Source organism: Pleurodeles waltl, chromosome 8 (genome assembly GCF_031143425.1).
Source record: "Pleurodeles waltl isolate 20211129_DDA chromosome 8, aPleWal1.hap1.20221129, whole genome shotgun sequence".
NCBI lineage: Eukaryota > Metazoa > Chordata > Amphibia > Caudata > Salamandridae > Pleurodeles > Pleurodeles waltl.
Window position 1 is genome coordinate 8,134,651 of NC_090447.1, and position 8,066 is coordinate 8,142,716.

Below are 8,066 nucleotides of genomic sequence, written 5' to 3' on the forward strand. Positions count from 1 at the left end.
GCCCCTAACATGTGCCATGGTGTGCCGTACTTTAAATAAGTCGCACACATGGTGGCGGTAAGGGGTGCACGGAAAATGGCGCTGCACTAGGTGCAGAGCCACTTTCCATAAATCTGCCCATAAAATTGAATATCTCTGGGTCTACCAATTGGATTTTTGTCATTCTGGTAACATTTTTTATTAAAATATACCCTATTGTTATAAATTGGTTTAGGAATTTTTCTTGTGTTGTGTTTTCACTTTATTACTGTTTGTGTGCTTCATAAATACTTTACACATTGCCTCTCAGGTAAGCCTGACTGCTTTTGAGGCACAGTACCAGAGGGTTAAGCACAGGTTCCTTTAGTGACATTTCTGCTTTACTTTGACAAGGATTGTGGTTTCTGCCAGGGTGAGGTTTCCACTCCCTCAACTAATACCGCAACAACACCCTCACGCACCACACCACCGCCACCCACCACAACCACCTGAACTGCCTGCTACTCAACAGTCGCTCCCTTCACAAACATGCAATGGAACTCTGGGACCTCATCACCACACACTCACCTGACATCGCCTTCCTCAAGGAAACCGGGACCAACCTCTCCTCAGAACCCGACATAGCCATAACCACACCCAAGGGATACAAACTCCAACACAAAGACCGCCTAAACAAGCCAGGCGGAGGCATCGCCATCCTACACAGAGACACCATCAAAGTCACCACTAGCTCCCAAGACACTATCGGCAACACTGAACACATGCACTTCCTCGTCCACATCAACAACAACTCCACCCTCAGAGTTCCACTAGTCTACAGACCAACCGGACCACGCCCCGCCTTCTGCGACACCATCGCAGACAGCAGCACCCCGTACGCCCTCACTTCCACAGACTACATCATCCTCAGTGATTTCAACTTTCACTTAGAAAACCCACAAGACCACAACACTACCTCCCTCATAGCCAACCTCAACAACCTCGGACTCAAACAACTGGTCACCGCACCCACCCACTCAGCAGGACACACGCTGGACGCAATCTTCACCTCAAGCCAACACATAGCCTACACCCACACCACCGAACTCCCCTGGACAGACCACCGCTGCGTCTACTTCTCCTTCCCCCACACACTACCATCAACACACCACACCCTACCGCATGTGGGACAAGATCCCCACAGAACATCTAAACTCCCAACTGGCCCATAACCCCCCCACACCAACGACCCCAACGCAGGAGCACACAACCTCTCTAAATGGATCACTACCTGCGCAGACACACTAGCACCCCTCAGAAGACACATCACCACCCACAACATCAAGAACGCTCCATGGTTCACCCCTGAACTCCAAGACTCCATGCACAAATGCCGCCAAGCTGAGAAAATATGGAGAATAGAACCCTCCTCAACCAACTTCTCCACACTCAAAACCAACATTCACACTCATCACCAACTCATACGCACTGTTAAAAGAGTTCACTACAAGACACGCCTTGACAACAACTCCCAAAACAGCAAAGAACTCTTCAGCATCATCAACGAACTTGCCAAACACAAAGCCAGAAACATAGACCCCACACACACACACAGCCCCTATGTGACGCCCTTTCCAACCACTTCCTCCACAAAATCCTAGACATCCACAACAGCTTCACATCACACACACCCACCACACATACCCCTCTCCCACCCAACTCAACCCCTCCTCAAGACCCCACCACACTATCCCCATGGACCCCTACCACACACGAAGAAACGCAAAAAACCATGAACTCCATCCACTCCGGTTCCCCCTCCGACCCCTGTCCACACCGCATCTACAACAAAGCTAGCCCTACCATCGCCCCCATATTCTACAACATAATCAACTCCTCTTTTGGCTTTGCCACCTACCCAGACCCCTGGAAGCATGCAGAAATGACCGCTCTCCTAAAAAAAAAACAAGCCGACCCGGAGATCCTCTCCAACTACCGCCCCATCTCCCTCCTCCCGTTCCCCGCCAAGAAGAGAAATTAGTCAACACTCGCCTATCCCACTTCCTCAAAGAAACCAACACCCTTGACTCCCCACAATCTGGGTTCCGCAAGAACCACAGCACAGAAACCGCCTTCATCTCATGCACTGACGACATCAGGACCAAAGTCAACAAAGGCGAGACCGTCCACTCATTCTCCTAGACCTCTCCGCAGCTTTTGACACCGTCTGCCACCACACACTCCGCACACGCCTCCACAACATAGGAATCCGCCACAAAGCCTTAGACTGGTTCTCCTCCTTCCTCACCGACCGAACCCAGAAAGTCCGCCTCCCGCCCTTCCACTCCAACACTACCAAGATCACCTGTGGAGTCCCCCAAGGGTCTTTTCTCAGCCCCACACTCTTCAACATCTACATGATCCCCCTAGCCAACATTCTCCGAGCACATGGAATCACCATCCTCTCATATGCAGATGACACCCAACTCATCCTCTCCCTCACCCAAAACCCCACCACCGCCAAAACCAACCTACACGCCGCTTTCCTAGACACCACCAACTGTATGACCACTAACCATCTCAAGCTCAACTCAAACAAAACCGAAGTCATCATCTTCGGCCCCAACAAAACCACATGGGACGCCTCCTGGTGGCCCACCGCCTTAGGCCCCACACCCATCCCCGCAGCTCACGCATGCAACCTCGGCATCATCCTCGACCCTGCCCTCTCTTTGACACAGCAAATCAATGCTCTAACCTCCTCCTGCTTCCACACACTCCGCACCCTAAAAAAATCCTTCAAATGGATCCCCCCAGAGACCAGAAAGACAGTCACCCACGTACTCATCAGCAGCAGACTGGACTACGGCAACGCCCTCTACGCCAGCACCACACTCAAACTCAAACGCAAACTCCAAAGAATCCAGACTACAGCCACGCGCCTCGTCCTTGGCCTCCCCCGACACGAACGAATCTCACCACACCTCAAATCCTTACACTGGCTCCCCATAGACAAGAGAACCACATTCAAGATCCTCATCCATGCACACAAATCCCTCCACAACACCGGCCCAACCTACCTCAATGAAAGAGTAAACTTCCACACTCCCACACACAACCTCCGATCAGCCGACCTCGCCCTAGCCACAGTCCCCCGCATCCTGCACACCACCACAGGAGGCAGGTCTTTCTCCTACCTCGCCCCCAAAACCTGGAACTCCCTCCCCACCCACCTTCGCAAAACCAAAGACCTACTAGTCTTCAGAAAGAACCTCAAGGCTTGTCTGATCAGTGACCTTCCCTTGCCCCCACCCCCAGCGCCTTGAGACCCTCACGGGTGAGTAGCGCGCTCTACAAATTTCTTTGATTGATTGATTGATTGACCTGGGAGGATAAAATTTGTACAGTGTGTGTACTAGAGTGAGTGATATGACTGCAACTCCCATAGGCCCAGTTTCTGTAGCTCCAAACATCAGCACAGTGTTTCCTTCTCCAAATACCCTTGTTTGTGAACTCCCAATTGAAGTGTACTCACCAGGGAGGATAACAAATGAATAGTGTGTATAGCACAGGGGCAGACATGACTGCTACGACCAAAGGCACTGTTACTATTACTCCATTCAGCAGCCTTGTGTCCTCTTCTGCAAATACCCATGTTTGTGAACTCACACATGAAGTGTATTCACATAGGAGGATAGCATGTGTATAGTGTGTATATTAGAGTGAGTAACACCTAGCAGGTCCAGTTTGCAGAGTCATCCCCATACGTTTTGCCTCTTTTCTCCTATTTCTTCTGACCAGTTTTTGTTGGCTTTAGGACTCTGGATACTTTACCACTGCTAACCAGTGCTAAAATGCATAAGCCCTATGCGTAAATTGTATTGTTGATTGATTTATCCATGATTGGCATATTTAATGTATTAGTTAGTCCCTAGTAAGGTGCACCAGAGGTGCCCATGGCCTGTAAACCAAATACTACTAGTGGGCCTGTAGCACTGATTGTACCTCACACATGAGTAGCCCTGTCTCATGTCTCAGACTTGCCACAGCAGTGCCTATGTGTGCAGTTTTGAACTTCCAGTTCGACCTGCTTATTGGGCCCACTTGTCAGGCCCCAACCTTATCTTTTACTACATGTAAGTCACTCCTGAGGTAGGCCCAACACAGCCCCATGGGCAAGGTGCAATGTATTTGAAAGGAAGGACATGTACTGGTGCATTTGACATGTCCTGATAGTGAAATACTGCTAAGCTTGTTTTTCATTATTGTAAGGCCTACCTCCCCCATAGGTTAACATGGGGATTGCCTTGGATATGCAGTCTGGAGTCTCTGAAGCCCCAATTTAAAAATACATCTTTTGATTAAGTTGGATTTTAGGTTGTGAGTTTGAAAATGCCAGTTTTAGAAAGTGGGCATTTTCTTGTTTAACCCTTCTGTGTCTCTGCCTGGCTGGGGAATACACGTCTGGGTCGAAATTACAGTTGGGCTGAATTCACTCTAGACAGTAACGCAAAGGGAACTGAGGTATGCCCTACATATCTAGATGGGTCTTTCTTGGCTAAATTGGGAGGGAGGAGCTGACACCTGCACCTCAATAGGGCTGTGCCTGTCCTCACAAAGTACTGTCTCCAACACCCTAAAGTGTATCTTAGGAAAGGACAGGGAGAGGCAGGGTCTTGTGAGCTACGAAGACTTTCCTTTGAAGCTTGCCTACTTCAAAGGCAGAAATGAGTATAGGTATTGGACTGCTGACCGCACAACTTTAGAACACTTCTGGATCAAGAGCAGCCTCTACCGAGAAGAAGAGCTGAAGAGCTGTGAGGAGGGGTACTGCCTCTTTGCTGTGTGAGCTTTGCTGTGTTGGCCTGCAGTTGCTGATTCTGCTTTGAAGAAGACAATAACTGGACTTTGATGTGTATCCTGCATGTGAAGTTTCTCCAAGGGCTTGGACTAAGCTTGTCTCCTGTTAAGAAGTCTCAGGGACATCAGATGGTTCACCTGCCAGCCCCTGGATTCTCTTGCTGAAGATCCTGACCTGCTAAGCGGTGCCCACTCCAGTTCCTGGGCCCCTGGGAGTGAAAGCTGGCCTAAAACCAAGAAGAAACAGGAACAGCACTCTCTGGACGACTCCAGAACTGGCGCCGCTCACCGACTCCGCACCGCTGCCTGCACCTAAAGCTGTGGTCCCCACTGAAGTGCCATGACTGCGATCAACACTGCAGGGTGACGCTGCTGCAGCACCACTGAAGTACTGTGACATCCTAAGTCCTGAGTGCCTTGTCACCAACATCTGTGACACCTGACTCTGCTGTGGTACCTGTGGCCCTGTGATGTGACCGCGACCCAAAGAGGTTGCCATATTGTGTCTTGACTTGCTGGACTCATTGATCCTGCCGAATTATAAGTAACCAACGCCTCACCACTGACACTGCCTCACCTCCGCTGCCTCTGTAAGGAACCAATGCCTCACCTCCTGTGTAGCAGCACGGAACTGATGTCCACTGGCTCCAGCTACGCCTCACCTCCCCAACTCCGTGCTACATCTTTGACTGCCTCTTTTCTAAGGTACTGTACCGGTGGTCCGTGAGACTCGGTGACTGGTACCACCATCCCTCTTGAGTGGCGACGGACTGTAGGAAGCGACTCTGTCAATGAGGTTGTGATAGCCCCAGTTGGAGCTATTGTGTTTCTAAGCGCTATACTGAAGTTTAACCTTTGAAAATTCATATCTTTGCTTGTGTGTGTTGGATGTTTCTTGTTTTGGTCTTGTTTTACTTGGGAAAACCTTGGTTATTGTTATAAACTGGTGCAGTGTCCTTTTGTAGTGTTTTCACTGTGTTACTGTATGTGTGGGTGCACATACTTTACACATTGCTTCTAAGATAAGCCCGACTGCTCATGCCAAGTTACCAAGGGGGCAAGGGGAGTTATCTTACCCTGACTAGAGTGAGAGTTCCTACTTGGACAGAGTGCAAACCTCTGCCAAATAGATACCCCATTTGTAACTATTCCCAAATTAAGTTTACTCACCTGGGGGGGGGGGGGGATTATATTTGTCACGTATTGGGGAGTAGTGAGAATGACCTGACTGTAACTCCCAGGAGGCACTGTTTCTGTAACTCCAAACATCAGCCCAGTGCTCACTTGCCCAATTACATCTGTTTGTGAACTCTCAATTGAAGTGTACTCATCTGGGAGGATATCATTTGTATAGGATGTAGTAGAGGGAGTAACCTGACTGCATCTCCCAGAAGGCACTGTGCCAGTGACTTCAAACACCAGAACAGTGGTAACTTGTCCAAAACCCCTTGCCTGCTAACTCAATTGAAGTTTACTCATCTAGGAGGAACCAAGATACAGATCATGCTCAAATCTGAGAGGTGTCTTGCTACCTAGCTCCTTCTTGACCTGCTGACCCAAGATGAAACTATTGAGGACAGGAAGGACACCTTACCCAGTATGCAAACAATGATCCCAAAGGCCTCAAGATGTGTAACCAGAATGGTACTGGCAGCAGGCACATTCTCAAAGCACTGACCACATGGTGGCACCAATCAAATATGCAACAAAGTCCTGGCTCTGCCTGCATAACAATCGACTAGGCCTCAAAATGATCAAAGCCATATTTTGCATATCCACTGTTCTGCCTGCACTGGTGGCAAGATGTAAATCTCAGCCCATCTTCCCAAATGCTAATGACCTGCACATTTCAGAAGTTGCTTGGATTAAATAGAATTGGCATGCTTCACAAATGTCAGGTCAATACAACAAATAGCATGGGTACCTGTCACAATTGCATAACCTGCGAATCAACTGTGTACAAGGTCTTTGCAAAATGTCACTGTAAAATGTTGTAGGTAGATGCCACATTACAACCAGTCTCATTGTACATTTCACATCAACAGGGTGAACTGCCACTGGTCACAGAGAGTCCACAGAAGAAGCTGCACTACCCCCTTAGATGAGGCCCTAAGTGAAGAATACACTCCTGGATGTCTGGACGTGGAAGACGGTTGTGGCCCATTTGGACAACCTGGTCAGAACCCACCAGTGAGTCTCACTGTGGTCAGTAAATCACCTCTCTGCCCAGTTGCCTCAACATCACAGGCAGCCATTCGCCCCCCAACCTGTATTCCTGGGACAGTGTCTACCATCTTGTGCTCCCCAGTCCAGTACCCTGAGTTTCAGCAGAACACCTCAGACAATGATGGTCCTGGAACCAGTGTGAGAGGGCACCCTGTGGCAAGGGAGGGATGCTGTGGGCCAGCGGGGTGAGGCCTCCTGGGATGCCCCTGACCAGGACACCATCAGCCACATCTTGGGTGTCTATCGGGTGTCCCAAGGCGTGATTGGCCAGGTACTTGCAGAACTCCAGGAGATCAAGCAGCTGCATAGGGACATCCGTAGAGATATGAGTGAACAGTCGGAGGCCCACAATACCAACATTGCCACCTTATCAGGGGTGCTGAGGGGCATTAACACTACCCTGATCAGTGATCATCAACAACAAAGACTCCAGGAGGTGCTGATGGCAAGACACCTACCACTGCTAGCAAGTGACCTCTTCCAAAATGACCTCCTTTGTGTGCCACTTATCTACTCTGTTGACTGTTCTTCAACCACCTTCCATTTCCAATGGGAGTAGTATTATGGACTTTGGACTGCCAATCGTGTGGCATCTACTCCAGTGATTTCATCAAACATGACTGAACCCTTCACTGTTTTTTCAACTATGCCCCAATTAAATTTTATGCACACATTTCCAATAAATCCACTTATCACAAAGTCTGTGTCTGCTTGCTTCTGTTCCACATTTTGCTATGTAGAGATATAATACCATGTGAACTAAGTGAGGAAGTCACAAAATACTTATGCAAGGAGGGATATGTTACAGGTACAGTGCCCTGCTAAGGGTTACTACCAGCACACGCAAACACATTGCTACAAGTATCTGGTCACACCAAACATTTCATTCCAGTGTACAGCGCATTGGCTGTTTAAATATCTGGACTGTCATAGCCAAGATTGGTTGACTTATATTGTGCCAAGGTACACATACCAAGGAACAACACTCCAGGCCATGTAAGAAAGGGCCTTGTCAGATATTG

The 8,066-nt window shown here is 49.0% G+C and overlaps 1 protein-coding gene across 1 annotated transcript in view; it reads left to right on the forward strand.

Moving 5' to 3' along the window:
- Nucleotides 1-7,733, forward strand: part of LOC138249662 (putative nuclease HARBI1) — a 382,913-nt gene extending 375,180 nt beyond the window's left edge. Inside the window, exon 4 of the transcript XR_011194831.1 lies at nt 6,864-7,733. The gene's annotated coding sequence lies outside the window, so the exon portion shown is untranslated. The remainder of the gene's footprint in view (nt 1-6,863) is intronic.
- The last annotated feature ends 333 nt before the right edge of the window (nt 7,734-8,066 follow it).